The sequence below is a fragment of the Neofelis nebulosa genome, chromosome 7, assembly GCF_028018385.1.
Source record: "Neofelis nebulosa isolate mNeoNeb1 chromosome 7, mNeoNeb1.pri, whole genome shotgun sequence".
Lineage (NCBI taxonomy): Eukaryota > Metazoa > Chordata > Mammalia > Carnivora > Felidae > Neofelis > Neofelis nebulosa.
The window spans coordinates 123,631,649-123,657,009 of NC_080788.1; the positions used below are offsets into that span (position 1 = coordinate 123,631,649).

General features: G+C 45.9%; 1 long non-coding RNA gene across 2 annotated transcripts; it reads left to right on the forward strand.

Moving 5' to 3' along the window:
- The first annotated feature begins 1,979 nt into the window (after positions 1–1,979).
- Positions 1,980–19,739, forward strand: LOC131517577 (uncharacterized). Of its 2 annotated transcripts, none has more exons than XR_009264655.1 (6): positions 1,980–3,054; positions 4,813–5,011; positions 11,131–11,411; positions 14,170–14,302; positions 17,457–17,540; positions 19,620–19,739. It is a non-coding gene; the product is annotated as an uncharacterized LOC131517577 (long non-coding RNA). The 2 variants fall into 2 exon arrangements; XR_009264654.1 differs by having other exon boundaries at positions 1,985–3,054; positions 4,813–4,999.
- The last annotated feature ends 5,622 nt before the right edge of the window (positions 19,740–25,361 follow it).

Below are 25,361 nucleotides of genomic sequence, written 5' to 3' on the forward strand. Positions count from 1 at the left end.
GGCCCCTAGATGGTGACCCTGGGGAGGAGGAAGGTGGACAGGAAATGGGGAAGGGGAGGATCCCATCACTGAAGAGTGCAGATATCTTAATCTGCCACAACTCTGCCACGTCTTCCATTTGCTAAAGCATCTATAATATACTTCTAATTTTTTTCTCTTTTGGCTTGCTGGGCCCTCCAACTGTCAAAGGGTGCCTGTCCCTTCCTGTGCCCCTTTTTCTCCCCCAGACGCCATGCCGCAGGCTCATCCTAGCTCATAGCAGAGCCTTGTGCCGGTGAAGCAGGGGTGTGCAAGATCTCTCAGTGGGAAATCATGTCTGCTTTGTTTGTTTATGGTGGTTTTGAAGTTTTAGGCAATTCTCTGCCTTCCAGTTATGCCGGGCGTGTGTTTCTGTGTAGCTTCAATTTCTTGTTTTCTATTGTTTCTGGAGGGAATCTGGGGGTGGGGTGGGTGGGTGGGATACAGATAAGGGCACACATCCTCTGGCAGGTGGGGGTGAAGGGGATAGGAGGCGAAGGGGCCATTTAATATCCTGACAGATGGAAGGTGTTTCACAAAGTTTATTTGCATGGAATTTGGGACACAGAGCTGGATTAAAATTCTGGGTCTGCCTTCTCTTACTATTATTCTATTACTATTATTATCATTACTATTACTAGTATTCACTCACTATCTCAAGCTCATCCTTGACAAGCATACACTCTGATGAGCATGACTTCAGGAGGTCTGATATATTTTTTTAAAGTTTTTATTTAAATTCCGGTTAGTTAACATACAGTGTAATGTTAGTTTCATGTGTACAATATAGTGATTCAACATGTACATACATCACCCAGTGCTCGTCACAAGTGCCCCCCTTAATCCCCATCACCTATTTCACCCATCCCTCCCACCCCTTCCGGTAACTTTGTTCTTTGTAGTTAAGAGTCTGTTTCTCGGTTTGAAGGAAGCCTTATATTTCAATATTAAACATTTTCCCTTTAATTTTCTTAGGTGGTAGCAGTAATAAATTTCCAGTTTTGGTTTCAAATCCTGATTAAATTCCTAGTCTACTGCCTTGCAGACAGTGAGTAGGTGCTCAGTAAATAATGAATGATAGTCCATACTTAAAAAAATTTTTTTTTAATGTTTATTTATTTTTGAGAGAGAGAGCGAGTGAGCCGGGGAGGGGCAGAGAGAGGAGACACAGAATCTGAAGCAGGCTCCAAGCTCTGAGCTGTCAGCACAGAGCCTGATACAGGGCTTGAATCCATGAACCATGAAATCATGACCTGAGCCGAAGTTGGATGCTTAACCAACTGAGCCACTCAGGCACCCCAATAGTCCATATTTTTTATTATGATCCCAAACTAGTGGGACCATCTTTTAAATTTTGAATGCTCTTTCTCTCTAGCATATGCATTCAGGCACACCCCATTTTTAAACCAAATTCAGCAAGGCTTTGAGTAGATTTAGAATGTATATTAACTTTCTACTCTGTGTAACAAATTACTACAGAGAGAATAAAGATAGCAGACATTTTTTCTCACACTTTCTGTGGCTCAGGAGTCCAGAAGCTTAACTGGATGCTCTGCTTAGGGTCTCACAAGGCCACATTCAAGGCTGGACAGTGTCAGCCTGGCTGTGTTCTTTTTCCAGGCCTGGGGTCCTCTTCCAAGTTCATTCAGGTTGTTGGCGGAATTCAGTTCCTTGTGATTAGAGGATTGAGGCCCTCAGCTCTCACAGGCAGTTTCCACAGGCAGTTCACAACATGTCTGTTTGCTTCTTTAAGGCAGGAAAGTGTCTAACTTCCGGAAGGACTCCGCCCCCTTAAGGGCTCACCTGATTAAGCCAGGCCCACCAGGATAATCTCTATTTGGGTGAGTTCTGAATCAAGGATACTGCAAAAATCCTTTAACATAACAGAATTATGAAGTGACATCATATTCACAGTCTCACCCACATCTAAAGGAAGGGGGTTATACAAGACGTGTAGGGTTGTATTGGGGGTGGGGGAATCTTGGGGGCCATGTTAGAATCAGCCTATGACATCAGTGATTTCCACATGCCTAGGGCAGTCGGTAGATATTTTTACAAATACTCCAAAATACGTTTACTCCAAAATGCGTTTCTAGGTTGGAGTTGAGATACTTTGGGCCTTGTTGAGGGCAGCCCCTCATAAACACTTTGTGGTGCTTATGAGCACCATAAAGCCGATGGCATTAATAGTTTCTAAATGCCAGGTGCCGCGCAGAGGAGAGCTGGGGTGTGGACCTGTGCATTCCCACTCTGGGGCCTGTTCGCTTAACTGCCGTGTCCTAAACAGAGTTTAGATAGATATGCACTGACAAACGAATGCATGATAAATGATTTGAAATGACGATTGTGATGGCAAATTTTATGCCGGGCTTGATTCCTCTCCCTCTCTCTCTCCCGCTCTCCGCGCCCCTTCCCCCGCCCGCTCTGTGAGCGGTTACTTGCTTGGTAACTCAAGGCCACAGTAACAGGATGCTAGGTAAACAGTACCCCCCCACCCCCACCCCCCTTTCTTTCCAAGACGTGAAAAGGGAACAGAACGTTAGGGGAGGAGGCTGTCGCGGCGTCTCAGGGGGCTGGCGGGCCTGTGTGGTGGCCGTGAGGTCGTGCGGACGCCTGGCCCAGTCGCTGGCCGGCGATCGCGATCGGCGGTCACGGCCACCCGGGCTGCTCGTGTCTCCGAGGGGACGCTCCGCGCTGCTCTGACCGTGAGCAGTTAGGTGTCGCCCGAGCTTCTTTCTGGGGGCTAGGATGTCCCTGGCCCAGCGCGTGTCCGGAGTAGACAGTGGGACCCTCCGTAGCCCCTGCAGAAACGAGTCTGAGGCACAGAAGACGGGAGGTCAGCCAGCCGGGGCTCCGCACTGCCTCCCCGCCCTTCCCACGCCACCGTCTCCCCTCAAACCAGGGCTCGGCTTCTGACCTCCCGCAAGCCGCTAGAGACCCCATCTGGTGGGCTTTCCTGCCCGCCCCCTCACGGTGAGTGACTGCAGCACTGTGCCTGCTCGCCAGGGGTCGCAAAGTCCCGGCTCCAGGGGTCAGGTGGGTTCCATCTCTGTGCAGCTACTCTGGGAATTTGCACACATACACATAGTGTTTGCATATGAAACCAATAGAAATAAATTTTTTTTTTTTTTTTGCTTCTGTAAAGAACTACGAGCTCTCCTATTTTTGGTAGAAACATGCAGCTCTTTTATTTATTTCTTCTGAGCACACTCAAGAACTAGCCCTTTCTCTCTCAAATTCATTGCAGGTGGTTTAGATAGAGCTAACCCCCCCCCCCCCCCCCCACATACACAATAGTCTGCACACAACCCAGCCCTCATCAACTGGGTCATCTGGTTCCTCTGACCATATTCATCGGGTAAGACATGGTTGGATGAGCTGTGCCGGACCAGTCGGAGTTCTCCCTGAGACTTTCCTCCTCCCAGTTTCTGGGGAGAGAAGCTCTTCCTTCTGAGGCTAAGCTGGACCCTGACTGCTGACAGCTATTCCTATCCCTAGAGAAATCTTGTCTGAGAAACGGAAATGCAGGCAGAGCACTAGTGATATCAGTTGAGCTCCTGGATACCATTATGCCTGAAGCCTTTTCAGCTTCACTTTGTGAATATATATAAAATACCACCCCGCCTCCCTTTTTGGCTTAAGTTGGGATCAGCTGGTATTCTGTCACTTGTGACTGAAAAGTTCTTATATTGGAACCAACATTCTGGAAAGTTCTACCACGTGCCAGGCACTGGGCTTTAAATACTTACCTGTTTTACTCTTTTGTTCAAAGACCTTGCATGGTAAGCATGATTAGTCTTACATCAGCCTTACAAGCTTGGAGAGGGACAGAACAGTTAAGTAATTTTCTCATGACCATACAGCAGGTGGCAGAGCAGACATCCTGTGCTTTCTGCCCTGAACTCCTATGATACTTATCATCTTTGCTATTCCTTGATATTTGGGATGTACTACCTGATAGCATTATTTCACTTCTCCATAAACCCATATCTGACTAAACTGTCTAAATTGTAAGATCCTTGATGGCAGGGATCATGACCTATGCTCTGTTTGCTGACCCCAGTGTTATTACCACTGTGCGAGGCAATAGCACCTACCGTTGGGTGAGGTACATCATAAATCTTGAACAAACTCTTATTGAACTCATGACATGTCCACGGCCCTTCACTAAAGCCTTGTCATAATCCAAGTCATGGAAGAGGAGACATGGAATGTGCAGTCGCACTTTCTGAGCTAAACAGATTCTGTGATCACTATAACCGATTTTCCCCAGGAGTTGACCCCCATGAGTCTCTGATTCATTCATTCAATATCCATCCATTCTTATTTTTAACAAACTTTTTTATGAACACTTATATACCAATCATAAGATTTAGGATACTGAGTGAATAAGACATGACTCCTGTCCTCAAGGATCTTAATTGTAATTGCCTTTTAATTACCCTGAAGCACACTTCGATGGTTCATCACTGGGACTTCAGCATTATCCAGGAGGAAAAACAGCAGCCCCTATAGTGGACTTCATCAGCTAACTAAGCCCTACGTCAACTAACAGAGCTGCCACAATGCACAATTCCAGGGGGCACCATTCTCATAGACTAATGACATTTTCAGAAGTTGAGCAGTACACAGCCTATACAGCTGTACATGGCAGCCCTAACCAAACAAGACCCTTTAATGATGCCCCTTTCTGTTCATAGTCACATTCGTAGAGCACTTTTGCAGTTTGTAAGGAATTTTATGTGCATTATGTGAGTTGAACTAAGAAATTATATTTTGGTTCCCATAATGCAGTCTCTCTACCCTTCACCCCGTGGGATTCTCCGTTGGCTCCATGAGCTTCCTGTAGCCCCCTCTCAGCTGGTGACAGCTCAACTGAACTGGTGACAATTACCAAGCACCAAGTCGCATTGCCAGCCCCAGGCTTCCTTCCACCCTACAGCACTTACCTGGAATTAGCTGCGGTCGCAGCTCAGCAGAGGTGACTGTGCTGGTGATTACGAACGTACTTCTTGTTTGTCTTTTCAGCCCCGAAAACCTGTCAGTGAGGAGAAGCGATAATAGCATGTTATTAAGTTCTTTCTGGGTAATGTAATTCAGGAGTCAGGAGGCAGCTTGGTCATTTATGTCTTTGAAAAGCTTAGAATAATTTTCAGTGTCATTATCCCCCATTTTAAAGAGCCAGGCTCCAATAGAAAAATATGTACCTGGCCACTCCTACGGGTATATATAGACACACATGTTCTCCTAGGTGTGCCCGTGTGGGCATGTGTATGTGCACATGTGCATACGCACAGATTATGGACAGGTGTGTGGAGAAATCAACACAAGCTTCAGCTTATTTTTTTCTTTTTAGGTTTTAACTGTATTTTCCTCCTTTTTAGATTTATGTTTTCTACAATCCAGGCTTTCAGGAATTAAATTTTATTCTTGGCCTCTCCCCTGACATGTTGTAGAGTCTCCAACATTATTATTTTTACTAATAATTATAATGCCAAAAAGAAGAAGAACCCTAGTAATGAACACGCATCCAAAACGTGCAGCGCCACCCTATGGGGACTACATTTTAGCTGCCCAGGCTTCTCCATAGCTCCCTTTTCCAAGGCCCTAGTTCTTAGTAACCTTCTTAGAGCTGTCGATTCCATCAGAAAAGTCTGTCTGGCAGGCCCCAATTATTTATTGATTTTTCCCTTTGGCCTTGTAGCTGGTGTTACAGGAAAGGTGCCTCTGTCCTATGTGCTAATCTCCCTTGACTCTAGACTGTGGAATTTCCAAGCCAGAAGGAACTTGAGGGATTATGTGAGCCAGCCCACTCTTTGCACAATGGGGCAGGGGACAGTCAGAGTGTTCAGTAACCAGGCCAAAGGTCCAAAGAGTTAGTAGCAAAGCCAGGCCGGGAACCCATGCTGGTCCTCTGCCCAGAGCTCGTTCTGGTAACGTGTTTCCGCCCTTCAGAAGGCCACATTGCCTCGCTCCATGTATGCTCTTCCTATATTTCGTGGTGAGCACAGAGATGGAGGCTGGAGATGGGAACGTCCACAACCTTGGTACAGTCCTGATCAGCTCTCATCAAAGAAGTCATAGTAAAAACACAAAGACTAAAGCCCAGCTTCAGACCCCAGTTTTGCCAAACGACCCCGGGCAGGTCCTTAAACCTTTTGTACTCATTTAGTTGTCTGTAACATTAGGAATAGTAACGGTATTGAACACATCGGGTTGTTGTAATTTAATACATACAGGGTACCTGACGCGTTTTATGCGTCGGCCGTTACTCTTAACTGTCACCTGCTCTACAGCATTTTCATCCTGTCCTCACTAAACTCTTCATCTCCAGGTTAGACACTTTGCACGGCTTGTGAGTTCATATCTCCTGTCTGTAGCTTTACCTCCTCCCTCCAAGGTAATTTCATCCACTCCCATGGCTTCCCAAAGCTACATCTCCTGGTTCTGTTTACATGAGTGTCCTCTCGGCTATATATTAGCTTTATTCATTCATTTATTCACGTAGATACTTACAGAGTGCCTGTTATGTGTCAAGCACCATTCTAGGTGCTAGGGATTTAGCAAAGAATAAAATAGCCTGAAATCCTCATTCTCACAGAGTTTACAAACCCTGTTGGGAAGGGAGAGGTTGTGGTGTTGGCCGACAGGGGCTCAAATCTTGTCATGCTGTGATGAGAAAGCAGGAAGAGGGGGTGGGAATTCCTGGAGGGAGGGCAGAAGCGACTAGGTTAAATAAGAAAGGCTTCCTCAATGAGATGGCATTTGAACCCCTAAGAGATGAGGGAGCTGGCAGCTTGGCCTTCTAAGAGATCATTCCAGGCAGAGGGAACAGCAAGTGCAAAAGCCCTGAGGCTGCCATGTGCTTGGTGGATCTGAGGTACAAGGAGGCTTGTATAGCTGGAGTGGAGAATAGGAAAGGGAAAGCAGTAGCAGTAAGATTGGAGACTTGTTAGCCAGGAGGGCAGATCAAGAAGGGCTTGGTAGGCTATTGTAAGAGCTGGAAGGTACTTAGAGTAATATGGGAATCCAGTGGGGTGTTTTGACTAGAGTGACTGGATGTGACATATGTTTTTTTTTTTTTAATCTCTATTTATTTTGGGGAGATAAAGACAGAGCACGAGCGGGGGAGGAAGAGAGAGAGAGAGAGAGTGAGACACAGAATCCGAAGCAGGTTCCAGGCTCTGCTGTCAGCACAGAGCCCAATGCGGGGCTGAAACTCACAAACAGTGAGATCGTGACCTGAGCCGAAGTCAGATGCTTAACCCACTGAGCCACCCAGGTGCCCCATATGTGACTTATGTTTTAGTGGAATAATTTTGGCAGGGATGCTGTGAGTAGTTGGTAGGGGGCAAGAGTGAAAGCAGGGAGATCATTTGGAGGCCACTACAATAAGCCAGGACCCATGATGGGACTGCAAACATCCTGTCCTGGATAGACCTTTAAAGTAGACCCAGTAGGTTGCCGAGGATTGGATGAGGAGTAATGGGGGAGAGGAATCAAGGAGTCCTGGTTTTTGCCTGGTTTGTGGCCTGGGTGGCTGGTGAGAAGGTGCTGTGCTATTAACTGAGAACAGTGGGAGGCGAAGGTTCTATTTTTTTTTTAATGTTTATTTATTTTTGAGGCGGGGGGAGGAGCAGAGAGAGAGGGAGCCCAGAACCTGATGTGGGGGTCAAACTCACAAACCATGAGGTCATGACCTGAGTCAAAGTCAGACACTTAACCGACTGAGCCACCCAGGTGCCCCATAGTTTCTATTTTTTTGTAAGGGAGGAGTTGAGCTTGGTTTGGACATAGTTAGTCTGAGATGACTTTTAAACATCAAGTGGTCATTTCGAGTAGGAGAGGTTGGAGCTAGAGATATAAATTTGGGACCCTCAGTGTAGAAATGTTGAAAGTCATGAGCCTGGGCAAGATCATAGATGATTGGGTATCAACCAAGAAGGCGTGAGGCCTGAGAGGCCCAAGGCAACCAGATAGTACAGAGCTGGGGAGATGAGATGGAACATACAAAAAGAAGTGTGAGTTAGGAAAAGGAGGACAGTATGAGCTCTGGAGGCCACGGACAGCAAGTGTCTCAAAGAAGAGGCACGGCCATTTTTGTTAAATGTTGCTAGTAGTATAAATAAAAGAATCAAAGGTTGACAACTGGATTTGGCAACGTGGAGGTCTTTGGTGACCTGGTGTGATTAGGGGCCTGGGGTCCAAGCCTTGAGGTTGCAGCTGTGTGACAGCAAGCTAGTGGCACAATGCACAGAGAAAGCAATCATCATGGCTTCTTTTAAAAAAAAGTTTATTTAATATTTTTTTAATGTTTATTTTTAAGAGAGAGAGAGAGAGAGCATGAGTGGGGAAGAGGCAGAGAGAGAGAGAGAGGAAGACACAATCTGAAGCAGGCTTCAGGCTCTGAGCTGTTAGCACAGAGCCCAACGTGGGGCTCAAACTCACAAACTGTGAGATCATTACCCGAGCTGAAGTCAGACGCTTCACCGACTGAGCCATCCAGGCGCCCCTAAAAAAAATGTTTATTTTTGAGAGAGAGAGAGCACAAGCAGGGGAGGGATAGAGAGAAAGGGAGACAGAGAATCCCAAGCACGTTCTGTGCTGTCAGCGTAGAGCCTGATGCGGGGCTTGAACTCACAAATGTTGAGATCATGACCTGAGCCAAAATCAAGAGTCAGATGCTTAACCAACTAGCCACCCAGGTGCCCTTATCCTCATGGTTTCTAAACACATGGAAAGATGTTCATTGTCACTGAATGAATGAAATGCAAACTAAATTGCACTAAGATACCTTTTCCACCTAAGACATTAGTCAGAAGACAAAAAGTTTAGTAATACACTGTGTTGCTTAGGCTATGAGAAAAAGTGGCAGTTTCCAACTTTGCCGATAGAAATGCAAATTAGTATAAACACTATGGAAGAGTTTATCAGTCTTCAGGGAATCAGAATGACTTGAGGTATTTCAAGCAGAAAGGGATTTAATAAAGGGACTTAGATGATGGTGTCCACTGGATGGACTAAAACAACCAAATTTAGGATGATAGGATTATGCAATGATTTTTTTCTCTTTTTTTGGTCACACTGCCCCAAGCTGCCATCCAGAGACTAGGAAGTCACAGCTCAAGTCACAGCTGCCTTGTAGTCCTGAAGCCAGTGATAGGCTTACTATTGCAAAACTCACAGTGGCCAAAGCCTATGTGTGTTGGCTGCCATCAGAACCAGATTAAGAACAGCTTCTATCCCTTTAGTCTTTTGTGTTTTACTGTGAACACACTTCATTGGCAAAAACTGATTGTTTGGGAAACCAAACCCAACTTCCAGTTGGGAAGAAAATCTGGGAAGTATAGTTCCTGAGTTTCTAACCCCTGTGTTCTATATCATATCTCCCTGTGGGAGAATATAGGAGGGCATTGAAAGGGGTGCTGAATGACAGTAGATAGCATCTCATATGATCCAGCCCTTTGGCTTCCCAGTATCCATATGTACCCTTTTGTCCATATTTAAATTTCCAGAAGCAACAATTCAACAACATGCTTCCATCTAAAAGAAAGCATAGTTACACAAAATAATGCAAACAAGAAGGTAGCCACTCTGTCGTCAGTCACGGTGCTCATCTCTGGCTGAATGTTTTTTTCCTCTTCTAGTTCAGTCACAATCCATCTGATATTCTAAAGACTACATTATAAGGTCAGCTACCACTAACACCCCTTATGTAAAATAACAGGGGGAGGAAAGAGGAAGAAAATACTTAACAAAACCAGGAAGAATATATATGCATGTTTACTACGTTTTGGTCATTATAACTTCCTGCCTCTGCCATCTATTCCTATTCCTTTTGCCCTCAGCCAGCATTCAGCTATTCAGGGTATTCTATCTGGTGGAATGATCCAAGCCTGCCTTCCTGAAGGATGTACTCTCTTGGTGATTCTGCCTGTATTTGGTTACTATAGTTTTCCATTAACTTTTCCTAATGGACAAGTAGGCATCCCAAGGAATCCTGTCATTCCAGACATATGCCTCTCAGGTCACCACTGAGTAGCATCAGTCTTATTTTCCCTTGACAATCAAGATCAGTCAGAACTGAATTCCACCAATAACTTCAATGAAGTTAGAAGAGGAGCCTGGGCTCCAGATGAGAATGGAGCCTGCTGACACCTTGATTTTAGCCTTGTGGTACCCTGAGCAGAGAACATAGCAATGCCATGCCTGACTTCCCACCTGCAGAACTGAGTTAATAAGTAGGTGTTGCTTTAAGTCTCTAAGTTTGTAGTAATTTGTTGCACAGCAATAGAAAACTAATACACGTTCAGAGATCAGAAAGCTACAGGAACCCAATGTTCAAAATTAGTATCATTAATAGTGGGACAACTAGACATTACCTAAGGATGTGATAAGAAGTTCAATGGAAAGTTCACAGCATCACTATAAACTATTTTGACCAGTGGTGTAAAATCTGAATCAAACCAAGCTTTTAGATTACATGACTGTTTGCATTTGTCAAAATGCAAAGAACTGTAAAGTAAAAAGGATGATGTTTACAATATATAAATTATACCTCAATAAATCTGACCTGAAAAACCTCCAAGCCTTTTGATCTACCTCATTTTACAGGAAATACCAGGGATAACTAAACGACAGCCTAAGGAAATAGATGTATTTAGAATGTGGGACATTCTACATGACAGCAGGCCTGATCTCTTCAAAGAGTCAATGTCATGAGGGGGATTGTTCCAAATAAGACAAGACTTAAGAGGCATAGCGAACAAATACATTGCATGAACCTATTGGATCCTTGTTTCAAAGAAACAACTCTAAAATGTATTTTTAGGACAGTTGTAGAAATTTGAATATGAAGTGAGTTTTAGGTGGTATTAGTGAATTATTGCTACTTTTATTAGGGATATTATTGGTCTTGTTAATTGAAGAACTGTCCCTACTCTTTGGAGATATGTATTTAGGGGTGAACTGTCATGGTCTTTTTAATTTACCATAAAATGATTCAATTATGGGGCAAAAATGACAAAATATTAATGATGGCTGAAACTGGGTGGGATAGTACATAGGTAGGTGTTCATTGTATTCTTTTCTTTCCTGCATGTGTGAGACCAGAACTGACATTACATTGAAACAAAGAGCAGGTGAAAGCTCTTCCTGGACCTACCCAGCTGCCCTATCCAGCCTGGAGATCCAAAGTGGGTGATGGATGGACTGCACAATGTAGAGCCTTATAGCCAGTGCAAAAAGTCGTGAATGCTGAAATAGATGCCCCAGCAACTGCCACTGGCAAAAGAACAAGGGCGTTTGCCTCCCTTCAATCTTCCAAATCATAGGTGTGTGATTGATCAGTCTGAATCCAGAACCTTGCTGGCCAGGGGCATTTTACCATGCAGGTAAGGGAGCTGAGCCTTCAGAGCCCTTCACTTGCACAGGCATTGCCCCGGAGAGCCTTAGCATGTTCACATGGTCAGGTGCTCTTGTGACCATCTTTGCAGAAGTAACATATTCTAACTGCAAATGGCTCAGCCTGCTGTCTATTTCTATTCTGCTTTTCCTTGTGTCACGCTTTCCCTTGGGTTGGCTGGCATTGGAATGGTCATGGGAATTTGGAGGACCCAGCCAGGAAGAAGAGGAACTGGGGTTGCATTTAGTTGGTGTTTAACTGGACATGCTTCTGTGGTTTGCAGTCATTTGCTCGTCATCCTTTTGTGGGAATGGCTTCCATGGAACACCCCTGCTGGTCACTGGGCCGGCTCCCCCTGCTTTGGATACCAAGTCATATCCCAATGTGAGCGAGTCCTATGCCCAGCATCAGAAATCTTTGGTAGTGGAAGAGGAAAAAGGGTTAAAATGTATGGAGCCAGAAGCTAGTCTGTGTAATATTCTCCCACTTAAAGAGATATACAAAATTGCAGGTGGAGAATTTGGTATTCACTGATGCCACATAAAATGGGAACTTTCTCCTATTGGGAACATGTTCAATAACTTAGCTTATACATTGATAAACACACCAGATATTTTTTTTTTGATGGGCATTGTGAATCATAGACTTTATCAGAATTCCTATATTTGTAGGGCAAAATCTGTAGTAGTACTAGAAATAGTATGTGTCACATGTTTTATGCATTTCAACTATCAACAACAATGATAAATTTTAACGGCTGTGCTGAAGGAAAAATTCAATTACCTTTTTATTTATTTTCCAGGAGGTATTATAAAATCTTGTCCTGTGATAAAGTGATCAAAGATCATGTAGCCAAAAAAAAAAAAAAAAAAAAAAAGAAAAAGTAAGGAAAAAAACCTATTATAAAGATATGGTGGGTGGTTGAGAGGTTATATTGTTTTTCCCAGATGTTGTGATGTTTGTGTTATTTCAGCTTTTAAGAATTTGTATATATTATTTTTTTCTCACTCTAAATGGGTATGTGTAATTTTGTATTCTTTTACTGAAAGAAGGCCTCCATAGTTGTATAAGCTTTGAATGGAGAATGGCACAGCAGAAAGATAGAATCCTGGTCCCTCTTGACATTTGGGAGCCCATGGCAAACAGATGGCCCACTGCCAGACTCCTTTTATTCGAGGGAGAAATAAATCTCTATCTTGTTTAAGTGACCATTATTTTGGCTTTTCTGTTATGAGCAACCAAACAGAATCTGAGTTGATATGCCCTTTGTCTCAGCAGTTCTATTTCCAGGAATTTATTCTACAGATATACTGGCACATGTACACAATGATGTATGGTCAAGGTCATTCATTGCAGCAGAAGATGGGACATAGTCTATATGTCCATCAATGGAGGCTGGTTAGATAAATTATGTGCATCCATACAGTGAGATAGTAAGCATTGTAAATTGGGAGGAAGCTTGTCATATCGATATGAAATTATCTCTAAACTGTACTGTGAAGAGAAAAAAATAAGTACAGAACAGTGTGAATGCTTATTTGTGTAAAATATAGTTGTACATACATATGTACACACACACACACACACACACATATGTGTATTTATATATAGGCTGCCAGTTCCTGTACAGGCAACTAAGTGGCTGAGGACAGGAGTCAGAGGGAGACTTTTCTCTGTGTTCTTTTTGAATAATCATTGTGAACTTGAATCTATTTTAAAATAAGTAAAGTTAAAGCTAGAAAACATTCTTTTTTAAAGTATAATTTGTTGTCAAGTTGGCTAGCATAGTGTGTACAGTGTACTCTTGGTTTTGGGGGTAGATTCCAGTGATTCACCGCTTAATACCTGTATAACAAAACATATTGTTTCTTATAAAAAAACCTCTTTTCAGATTGAAGAAAAAAATCCCTGAAGTCACCTATAGATAGTGATATCATATTCCTGGATTGCTCAGTACAGTCTTGCTTTATGCCTCTTATTCTGGTGTAATTATCAACATTGCCTGACTTCACTTTCAGTGGTGTCCCGGCTTGAATGATTAACTGTCTGGGAAGCTTACAAAGTGCATCACAGCCCACAACAAGTCCAGCCCACTACACTTACCACAGTGAACCCCGAGTAATGTACAGAATTGTGGAATCATTATGCTGTACACCTGAGACAAATATAGTATTGTATGTCAACTATATGGCAACAATAAATATATTAAAAAAATAAAAAAGTAGTCTGGCCCACCCTGTGATGAAACTGATCCCGCTTCTTTGGCTGATGACGAGATGAAGTGGCTGGCTTGAGTTTAGGGGCCTTGAGTGAAGAAAAATGTGGCTTTTTAATAGTGAACAAATGTCAGTCAAGCAGGCAATGATCACACCAAGAGAGATAAAGGCAAGTGGAATACATGGAAGGTACACTAGTTTCACATCCTAGTTCATGCCAGTGCTGGGGCATCGCTTAATGGGAGGAATGGTGGGTGAAGCACTGTATTGTTTATCTGATTTTCTTTCTTTTTTTTGCTGTATAATTGCATGCACAAATGTTACATGCATATGTCGTGATTCAACTCTGTAGAACTTAACCACAGTGTGTTTGCAACCTGCTTCTATGTCATAGGCTGTGAGCTCTCTGACAGCAGAGAGCATGTGTGTTTTCTCCTTGTGTCCAGCTTATAGTCATACTCACTGAATATTGAATGAATCGATGAACTCTGTACAGACCTATGCTGATATCTGGTGCTCTCTTTTCTGTAGATTCTGGTTGTCAGATTTTGAAGACTATTATCTTTAAGAAGACAGGAACTAGATTTACTGGAATCAACATTGGAACCTCACTACAGAACACTGATATAAGTGCTAATTAATATCAGTATATGCCTAGTATATAGTAAGTACTAAAAAATATTAGTTTGATGAATGAATGAATGAATGAATGATCCAGTTTTTGCAGCAGTCACCTGAGGACCAGTTTTTATACTGATCACTCCCATCACTGGTGTTATGAAATGAATGTTTGTGTTCTGCCCTGCCTCCCCAATCCCTATGTTGAAGCCCTAACCCCCAAACTGATGTTATTTGGAGCTGGCATCTTTGGGAGGTAATTGGAGTTAGATGTCATGAAGGTAAGGCCCTCATGATGGTATTGGTGGCCTTATCCACCAGAGAGACATCTCTCTCTTTCTCTCCACTTGCACACACCAAGGAAAAGCCACGTGAGGACATAGCAAGTAGGTGGTTATCTGTAAGCCAGAAAGAGTCCTCACCAGGAACCCCATCTGCTGCACCTTGGTCTTGAACTTCCCAAGCCTCTAGAACCCTAAGAAATGAAAGTCTATGGCTTAAGATGTTCAGTCTGTGGCATTTTGTATGGCAGTTGAGCAGACTGGAGCAGGTAGACGCCCCTGGCCCTGGGAGGGCTCTGGCCTTGGACCAGACAGTTCTCTCACGCTGGTGGAGGAAGAGTTCATGGGGGATGCAGTGTTTGCATACCTTCTTGAATGAACACAGGGAGCATCTTACAAGCTGTCACAACTTCCTATTGTCTCAGCAAAGTGCCCTTTTGAGGCTGCAGTTTCTTTCGAGCTTCTTTTCCTAGCTGTTGTGTTCATGATGGATGATATTCCCGTGTCAGGGAGTATATTCCCTGGGGATACTCAGGTTTTGATATAGTCTAAAAAAAACCTGGAAGAAAGTAAAGTGCTGTAGCAATTCCTAAATGCCACATTACTAATAATATAGCGGTCCTGATTATTCACTTGGATTGTGCCATATTCAGAATGGGTTGTGAGTCATGCACTTACCAGTGAACCAACTGCCATGCCATCCTCTCTCTTCCATCAAGAATACGTACATAGCACATTCAAGTCACTGTGGTGTGGTTTTAAGAAAGGTCCTGAATTTATTCCAGTTTTCCAAAACCTACCTAATCCACAAATTTTAGTATTTTCACTGCCAGTAGTGAAAATCACCTTACAACTGATGGGGGCATTCTAAGGTAGGGAATCAACTCTTCCTTTTAGTATTGCCTCCTTCTGCATCCACTTTAAAACTGCATGCTCTTGAAGGATAACGCGTCCCTAACTCCCTAGTCTCTTCTCTATATAATGTTGGAGTGGTGTCAGTTGTGTGTGGCTGAGGAGGTAAGGGGTTTGGGGTAAGGCTGCTGGAAAGGGGATGGATGGTACAGAGAAGGGGGCTGAGGGCTCTCAAGTCACATTTTGCTTTGGGCCCCAGAACAAAGCTCAGAGGCCAGCATAGGGCCATATGTGATAGTCACCACTTCTCCTTACCTGTGTATCATCAGGCCTCACCATCCTTTGATAATCTATTGGCTCTGGGACACCCATCTTCTAAAGAGATGTTGGTGCCTGGCACACACTTGGCCTCTCTTTTGGTGTCTAGGTCCTGGCTGATCTCTGGCAAAGGGTGAGTGGTTTGGTGATGGGAGGAAACTGAGAGCTTGGGGTTGGATGGACCTGGGCTTGAGTTCCAGTTCTGTCACTTACTAGTTGTGTGGTCTCGGGCAAGTCACTTGACTTCACTGAGCCTCAGTTTCTTTATAAGTAAATGGGGTTTATAATAAAACTTTCCACCTCGTACAATTGTTATATTAAAACTGATATAATGCTTAACATGGGTCTTGGCACATAATAAGCCTTTGATAAATGTGAGCTATCATTTTTTCTGTATGTTTGCTTATTCTCTGATATGTTGAAGATCAGGTATAAAAACATTTTAGGTGGGATGTTACCCAGTTGTCACTGACCATTTGCTGTTCAGCTTGGGATGAGGTTTGATGCTAGGACAAACCCCAAAATGGGTGGGCAGAGCCTAGTAAGTGTCCATTAGGGGAGGCTTGCCTTTACTGAGTCATTTCCAGATGCACAGAGCACCTGGGAGCACTGAGTTTCTTTGAGGAGTCCTGAACATGCAGGAGTAAAGCAAAAGTTCAATCCTGGGAAGGGTTGTTGGAGTCCAAAGCACAAATTCTAGAAAGGTGGAGTCTGGGTGGTCTCCCCAGAGCAGTCCTTTGGAGGGAGAAAGGAAATGTGGCAGTACCAGGCTACAAGGACAGGGGTATAGGCATCCTACACATCACTGATTGCTGATATAGAGCCTGAAAGCCATCTCTCCTGGACAATGAGCTGCTCAAGTTGAGGACAGTGCTGTGGGAATCTGAGCCTACAGCCTGGAATGGACCAGCCTGAGGCTCTGATTTTAACAAACAATGGGCAGTGAGTTCAGCATTTGGAGGCTTGTCACTAATCATAGGACCTTCACTAGAAAGCGCCTCTCTGGGTTTTGGTTTCCTCACCTGTGTGTTAAGAGGATAGATGTTTCCTGGGATACCTTCCATTTCTGCCTTTCTGTGGCTGGGAGATGGTAAAGGAGGAATAAATAGTTTGGTTTTGGTGGACTGCCATTTTTTGCATCTCATTGTGTATGCCCCCTGCCTTTCTCCCCTGACCTCGGGGACATTCTTGCTGCTATCTGATGGACTAGGACTCCAAAATTTACTGTCATCTCAGTCACCAGTACTGGTTACTGTGAAAAATATCTCATCTGCCTTTCTCTGCCCATGCACAAGGATGAGTTTTGCATTTCTCCTCTTACCTTTCCTTCATGACAATGGTACCGTTAGGTCATTCATTCATTCATTCACTTATTCATTTATTGGTTCATTCACTAGGCACCAAGCACAGTGCCAAAGGCACAGGAGAGAGCAATGGGCATTGTCTTGTGCTTGTGGAGTGGGCATGATGTCGGAAGAGACAAATCTGGTGACAGGTGTAATGAGAAAGGAGAGGCTCTGTGTGGAGTGGAGGTGGGGAGAGTTGATGGGGAAGGGGGCAGTAAGATCTTTTTGAGGATGGGCCATTTGAGCTGAGACTTAAATGGTAAGTAGAAGTGAGACAAGAGAAGCAGGCATCTGTGTTGGGGAAGGAGAGGAAGGGGCACAGGAGGACGGATGTCAGCTCCAAGAGGGCGGGACCTTTGACTCTTGTTTGCTGACTCTTGTATCCCAATGCTTTAAATGGTAGGCAATCAACGAATAGTTGTTGAATGGAAGAATAAATTGAGCCACTGGGGTAAAGTCTCTGTGGCGGGAAAGAAGCTGAAAGAAGGTGAGTGTCCCTGCAGTGCTGTCACTCAGAAGCTCAAAGAAGTTAAGAGTAGAAGTTGGGGCCAAGTGTGTATGTGTGGGGGGCACTCATCTAGTTTGGATTCCCTAAGAAGAAGATGCTGAGAGGGGGATTTGGGTGTAGGCAGTCTTTATTTGGGGAGCACAAGTGAGGGAATGGGGTAACTGAGAAGAAAAGGGAAAAGCCAGTAAATAGAGGGGGGGGGTGATGAATGGGGCACCACTGTGGGCCTGGGAAGAAAGGCTGAATTTTGTGGGGGCCTCAGAGGAGTCTTGTGGGTATTGTCCTCCCAAGGGGGGGTGGTTACTTATCAATGAGTCTTGTTCTCATTGGTTGAGGAGGGTCACTTGGGCGTTAAATCCGTAACACTGCCTGCTGCCCGGCTCAAGGGCTGAGCAAGCTATCGTGCTATGGAAGGAAGCCCTGGGAGGGGGGCGCTGCAAGCCCACCCCCACCCCCCAGCTGCAGATGAGCCCGGAGGAGGCTGAGAGGGTCTGGGGTGAGTACCTACTGTGTCTGCTGCAAAGACAAACCAGGGGTTCCAAACGACAGAGGGTGCTGGCTTTGATTACGGTGGTGGCATTGCATGTGGAGGGAAGTAGGTAAATCTGAGGTCCTCTTTGGAGGTGGAAAATGATTAACAGTAAAGGGTCAAAGCTTTTTCTTTCTTCCTGTCTCTCCTCTTTCTTTCCACAAATGCTTATTGTTGTGGTTTGGCTTCCTGGCAAGTGACTCTGAGACTAAGATTGTGGAGTGGGCTGTTTAAGGAGTGTCCCTGGACCAACACCTGTGGAAAGGAGGGCAGAGATGCGGGAATGGGGCACAGGGAGGACGAGCGATGCCCTTGGCCAACCCCACGTACCCCTTGGAGCTATACCTGCCCTCCGCTGCTGTCCCGGGTGGGGCCCAGAAGCTGCACCTCCATCAGCCCATGGGCCCCCCTGGGAAGGGCCTGTGTGATTCTGGGCCAAGCAGCTCTCTTCAGCTGAGGCGATTTCTATCAGTGTCCACCAAGGTTATTAAGAGTCTCGCGGGTCGGGTACTGCTGCAGGTGCTGGGACCATAGCAGTGAATGAGAATGGCCATAACAAGGGAGAGGCAGTAACAAATATATATAACGTCAGACAGTGAGAAGCGCAAAGCAGAAAACAAACAGGGTTAGCTGAGTGATGGCTAGACCAGGAGGGGGAAGGTGGGGGTGGAGGGGAGGCAAACTTCGGAGAGGCCTGACAGTTTAGAGGCAGGACAGCCCCTCCCTGGAGCAGCCAGCTCCCATCTCTCTGCCTCTGTGTATGGGGTAGGGGCACCACCCCCTCCCATGGGAAATGTGCCCTGGGACCCTCTGCTTTCTTGTTTGCCGGCAACCTGGGGTTTTAGGAGTTGGGGGATGGGGTTCACACGGCGTCTCAATGGTGCTGCTGCCTTCCACCTGGAACAGCTGGCACAGCCTCGGGCCTGATCATTATTAACCCAGGGAGGGGGGTGGATTGGCAGAATGCACGCCTGGGCCCCAGCCAGGGCCGAGATTGTGTGTGTGTGTGTGTGTGTGTGTGTGTGTCTGTTCTCATGCGTGTCCTTGGCCCACCTCACCTGGGCAGGTGCCTGCAGGGAGCCAATCACCTGCCCCTTATTGGAGGCCAGGGATGGGGAAGGACCCCCAGCCTGCTGCCCTCCCCTGACCCAGGCCCTTGGGTTTGCAGAGGAAGGTGGAGCAGCGCAGCCAGCCGCTGGGGGAGGCCAGGAGCCGGTGTCTGCGCGGTCACGGATCATTAGGGCCGCGCAGGCTGGCGCAGTCTCGGCCTGGGCGAGGGCGGCCAGTCAGCCAGTGGAGGGGCGGCGGGCGGCGAGTCTTCCTGGCACACAGCCGACCCCGGGCGGTGTGGCAGCTCCCGGCAGGGGAGGGCGCTGTCCAGGGGGTGCGCAGCTGGGGCCCGGAGGGCGTCAAGGGCCCGAGAGTGCAGCCCAATCCGGGTCTTGGTCCTGCTGCGGGTTTCCCATAGGAAGCCACCGCCACTGCCCCCTCCCCACACCCCCAAATGGCAACCAGCCCCTCTGTTTCAGATGCCTCGGGTCGGTTCCCTGGTGACCGCAGAAATGAAGCCGTGGGTGACGACTTTTGGAAGACCCAGCACTTGCTCACATTAGCTAATAAAAACAGTACTGACTTGTAAAATAAATGTAGGGAAGACAAAGTTTTTAACTGTTGGTGCAGGTGTGTGCGGTGATGGGTTGGCTGTTTTGCTGTTGTCCCCCGCAGCCCCGGTGTGAGGGCTTCCTCCTCCTCTTTTCCCTTCTCTGGGTTCCTTGGGGCTGGGCTGGCAGAGGCCAGGGACTTTTTAGCGTTGCAGCACTTACCAAATAAAAGTACCAGTTAAATTTGAATTTCAGATAAAGGAACTTTGTGTGTGTGTGTGTGTGTGTGTGTGTGTGTGTAAGTATGTCTCATTCATTATTTGAAACATGCTATACTAAAATTATTCATTATCTGAAATTTGACAAATTTGTAAAGTGTAAGTATGTCCCGAATAATACATGGGATATACTTATACTAAAAATATGGTCATTTATCTGAAAGTTATCTGAAATTCAAACTTAATTGGAATCCTGGATTTTATCAGGCAACCCTAGTCTGAGAGCCACATCTCCTGTGTCCCACCATGTCCAGGAAACAAGGAAGGATGGTAAGAGCCCTCATCGCACCGTACCTCACCTCACTCCCAACATTGTGAGAGCTTCCCAAGCTGCTTCTGAGTTCAGGCTCTGGCTCAGAAGTGGCTTGTGGGTGTTGAATTAGGAACCAGAAGGCCTGGGCTCTGAGTCCCTGCCCTTCCAACACGAAGTTAGGCACAGTTAGTGTCCCTGAGACCCGCTTCCTCAGCTTTAAGAGGGTGTAATAGCCGATGATCATGTGGCTGGAAGGTCATCCATCCTAGCACATTCACTCTGTGCATTTTAAGGAGCAGAGGGCAGGGGTCTCAAACTCTGAAGACGATGGGTGCTGTCTGGGTAGGTGGAGGGTAAGTGAAGTAAGAGCGGTTCCTCAAAGAGCATAATCCAGGGATGGAGGGAGGGGGCAGCTGTGGTCTGGTTCCAGCTGGTAATTGTCACATGGTAAAGTGAGGTCAGATCCTACAATTTTTCTAAACAGCCTAGATATCGGGACTTTTACACAAAAAAATGTGATTTGAAAATATTGGCAACCAATTAATATTTTTGGTTAAACATTTTAAACACTGTGTAGTCCTAACAAATGCAACCTAACAGTTGTGCCAGATACTACTCTGAGAGCTTCCTGTATATTAATTTGTCCAGCCACCCTAGGAGATAGATATTATTACGATCCCCATCTTACAAATGAACACATGGAGGCACAGAGAGACTAAGAGCTGATGCCATATTTGGTCTGAAGGCAGCCAGTTGGTTGTCTTTGAAAAGCAGTCCTTTCTGAGCCTGCGGGCACTAGTTATACTGAGCCATGCTGAGGGCAGCACAGTGGCTAAAAGCCCAAGCTTAGGAGTGAGAGAGACGTGGGTTCAAGGCCCAGCCCTTCCTTCTCTCACCGGCTGTGCCACGCTGTGCCGGGAAATGTCTAATAGTGGGCTCTCCAAGGTGTTTGCCCATTTCCGTGGTGTAAATACTCCCACCACTTTTGATCTGAAGCTACCAGGGTGCTGGCTGTTCCGTTAGCGAGAGAGGCGCACAACTCACTCTGCTATGCTACTGCTGCTGTGACCTTAGACAAGCTGATTCATATTTGCGGCCTCCTTGCCTGTGACACTGAAATCTGAATGCCACCTTTCAGCGTGAGAAGTGAAGAAATGATGTGAGTGATGTGCTTTGGCCTCATGCTTGCACACCTAGTATGTGTTTAGCAAAGATTCAATGAATCTTTTTCTTTAGGCTCTTGACTTACAAAAATCCTCCTTCTTCTTCTTCAAGCCCAGGCACCTTCTAGGCCTTCCATGATGCCCTCCTGCCTTAAATTGCCCCGGTTAGGTGGGGAGGTTTCTGACTCAGGAGATGGGGGCCCAGGGCATGGGCGCCCCCTTGTGGCAAAGAACAGCAGCAACTTCTAGGGGGCAGAAGGCTGGCCTGGTTGCAGATGCTAAGACATGTGTGAGGCCTTAGGAAATCTTGCACCTTCTCTGGCCCTAAATTTCTCTGCCTGTAGAATCGTGGTGGTAGTGCTTTTACTGTTCCTGCAGCTGAGGGGCAGATATGTGCCCCCTGAAAGGAAAACGCTTTGAAAGTTAATTCATGGGCGCCTGGGTGGCTCAGTCGGTTAAGCATCCGACTTCAGCTCAGGTCACGATCTCACGGTCCGTGAGTTCGAGCCCCGCGTCCGGCTCTGGGCTGATGGCTCAGAGCCTGGAGCCTGCTTCTGATTCTGTGTCTCCCTCTCTCTCTGCCCTTCCCCCGTTCATGCTCTGTCTCTCTCTGTCTCAAAAATAAATAAAACGTTAAAAAAAAAATTAAAAAAAAAAAAAAGAAAGTTAATTCATCACATCTTTTAGCACCAACCCCTCCCGCCTCTGTGTGCTTTCCAGTTTTGTCATCTGTAGAATGGGAATAATAACTGTTGCGATCTCATAGAGTCTTTGTGAGGATTAAATGAGTTAATTAATGTAAATTAAATTAGAATGGACCTGCCACATATTAAACATTACGTATATTAGCTATTCTTAGAAATAAAATATAACATTGTAAATGATATTGAGGGGTGATAAACTGTCAGTTTCCCTTTCAGGAGCCTGAGGGGTTCTTTTGAACAGATTCTTCTGGTGTTTCCTCCTTGCTGGATGCTCAGAACCCAAAGCCACGGGCACCTGAATTTACTTCTTCCTACTCTGCACGCAGAACCCTGTGGGCAAGCGCACACACCTCACACATGCTGGTTCCTGAGAAGTTGTAGACATAGCAGTGAGCTGGAAAGCTGTCTGTGCCTGTGGATGCAGAGTGGAGATATCTCCATCCTACCTTTCCCTTTTAGCCAAAAATATTTTTTTAAGTTTATTTGTTTATTTATTAAAGAAAGTGCACGCACATGTGAGGTGGTGAGGGGCAGAGGGAGAAGGAGAGGGAGGGAATCCCAAGCAGGCTTCACATGGTCAGTGCATAGCCCAACATGGGGCTCGAACTCATGAACCATGAGATCATGACCTGAGCCAAAATCGAGAGTTGGATGCTTAACCGACTGAACCACACGGGTGCCCTTAGTGAAAAGTAGTTTTTAAGCCCCGAGGAGGTCCAACGCCTAGACTGCACTGGTTCTGATCTCAGGGGGGACAATATAAATATCATAAAGTCAGGACTGGAGTCAGAAAACCAGACTTTGCCTGAGTGCTCTTGGACAAGTTATTCAGCCACCCTGAGCCTCAGTGTTCTCATCTGTGAAATGGAGGGATTGATCTCTGAATATTCTTTCCATTTCTAGAACACTGTGTGTTCCTTGGTCGTCGTCTTCTCTTGGCTGTGGAGGTCGGTAGGGGTGGAGGAAGTGGGAGATGTCAGGACTCCTTTTTTGTCTCTTGCTCACCCTGGATGCTGGCATCTGACCAGAGTGAATCTGTAAGGGAGAAATTGTTGAGTAATAGGGAGGATCTTAGCCCATTTGTGAGGAGCAGTGTAATGGTGGGTGAGAGCTCATGGCAAGAGAAGGGGGGGTGGTAGTGGAAGCTGAAGAAACTTCTGGTGCATAACTACGGTGCTCATGCAGGTCATTGGTTCCTTTGTGGTTTGCTCTGCCTCCCTTCCTTTAGGAAACTGTCATTCCCCAATACCTGTGTTTCAGGTGACCAGTCCCTGACCTGCAGTGGGCTTATGACCCAAGCTGGGAAAGCAAATCCTTTTCAAGGACCAATATGGATGGTGAGGGAGAGAGGGGCAGACGCCTTTCTCTGGCGTCGCTGCCTGTGTGACTGCCTGGACCATCTTTGTTGCCACATGGAGAGAGCCTGCCTGAAAATGGAGCAAACTCAAGGGAAGGCAGAATAGCAGCAGAAGGTCCTAGGGACATAATTTGAGCTCCTAGATGCAGCCATGCCAAAAGCCAGTCCCACCCTTGGATTTCCCATTTATTTGTACTTATAAATTCCTCCTTTTTATTATTCCAATTTGAGTGGGTTTTCTATTGATGACAGTTGACAGAGTCCTGGAAAATGTAATGTCCAATAAATGTAATAGCACTTCAGGATGATATGTTAGATCCTTTCTACTCAAAATGGTCCATGCACCAGCAGCACGGGCATCCCCTGGAGGCTGAAATGCAGAATCTCAGGCCCATTTCAGATCTAATGAATCAAGATCCCAGGATATTCACATACACAAGGAAGTCTGAGAAGCATTACTCTAGACCAGTGGTTCTCTGCTCTAGCTGCATACTAGAAAGTCTCAATACCCTAGCTATACTCCAGGCCAATTGAGTCAGAATCTCTGGGGGGGGGGGGCAGACCCTGGCATCAGCATTTTTGGAAGTTCCCCTGATGGTAACAACATACAATGTTGAGAAGACCTGCTTTGGTGTGATTTGCTTGGTGGGAGCAAAAGGCCTCATGTTTTGTGATTTAGCCTGGAATGGGAACCTACTTTTGTGGAGAGTATAGCAAAGGGACTCCCTGGTAGTGATGGGGATCCCTTTTGAATGACATGGGAGCTGCCCTTGTCAAGCAGAGGGGCCAGACCGGACTGTACCCCATAGGCACCCCAAGGGGGGTTTACCCAATCTGGGAATACTTTCTTTTTCTGTCACCTCAAAATGTCTTCTTTTCTCTGAATCCATAACCCAGGACTACATGAAAAGCTCTTATGCTTTAAAAATCCAACTTCCTCTGACACAGGCACTTGAACATAAGTACAACCTGAATCCCAAACTGAACCCAAATATTATTTTTTTATTGAACCGTGAACTACCCCCAAAATATGTTGTGAGTTTTCATTTTCCTTCTTAAAAATCATTGTTGTGGTGAATCAGTTCACTCTGGAACTAATCCAGATGCTTTCTAAAGCCAGTCAACTGGAAGAAAATGGGGATATCAAAATATTCTCTGAATTGAACCTGAGGGAAATTCTTTGCATTGGAGACTTTGCTACGACTGGTCACTGTGGGAATTTGGCCCTGTGGCCTCATCTTTCCAGTGACTAGTTGGATGCTGTGTTCTCCTGCCTTTCCATCTCTCTCTGAGTGAGGACCTTGCCAGGACCTGTGGGGGCACCTGTGACCAATTATGGATAGGTCCAGGTGGCCTCATTAGGATGTTAGCAGGTGGCAGAGGTTGGTGTGCTCAGAAAAATGAGGAAGATGGAGGTATCCTGTTCAGGAGGAGAAGAAGGATGGGCAGGGAGTTTCTGGGGCTGCTTTGTGTTTGTTCTTTATGGTCTTAACTGCTGGCAAAGAACCATTTCCTGCCTGGAGCTCTGCTTGGAGCAGGGAGAGGGGTGGGAGTGCTGGGGAGAAAGCTGGAAGCCCTTCTCCTACTCACCTAGTCAGCAGCGCATTAGGATTCTAATCAGGCAGAAATAGCTTCCCGTCAGCTCATTACAAACTCTTAACAAGGTCCCAGCTCCAGGTCGGGGCTGCTTTTCTCCTGCTGGGGACAATGATGAGCAGCTTGTTGGAACCTTTGGTAACTCATTTGTTACAACATGTGATTCACAGCAGCAGGAGGGCTCTAGGGTGGAGGCGGTGGAGGAGGGAACAGGGGAAGAGATGGAGACAGGGGCCGCCTCACAGAGGACAGGAAGGCAAAATTGTCCAGTGCTTTAGGGAAGCCAGGCCCACACCCTAATGGACAACTAGAATCTTCT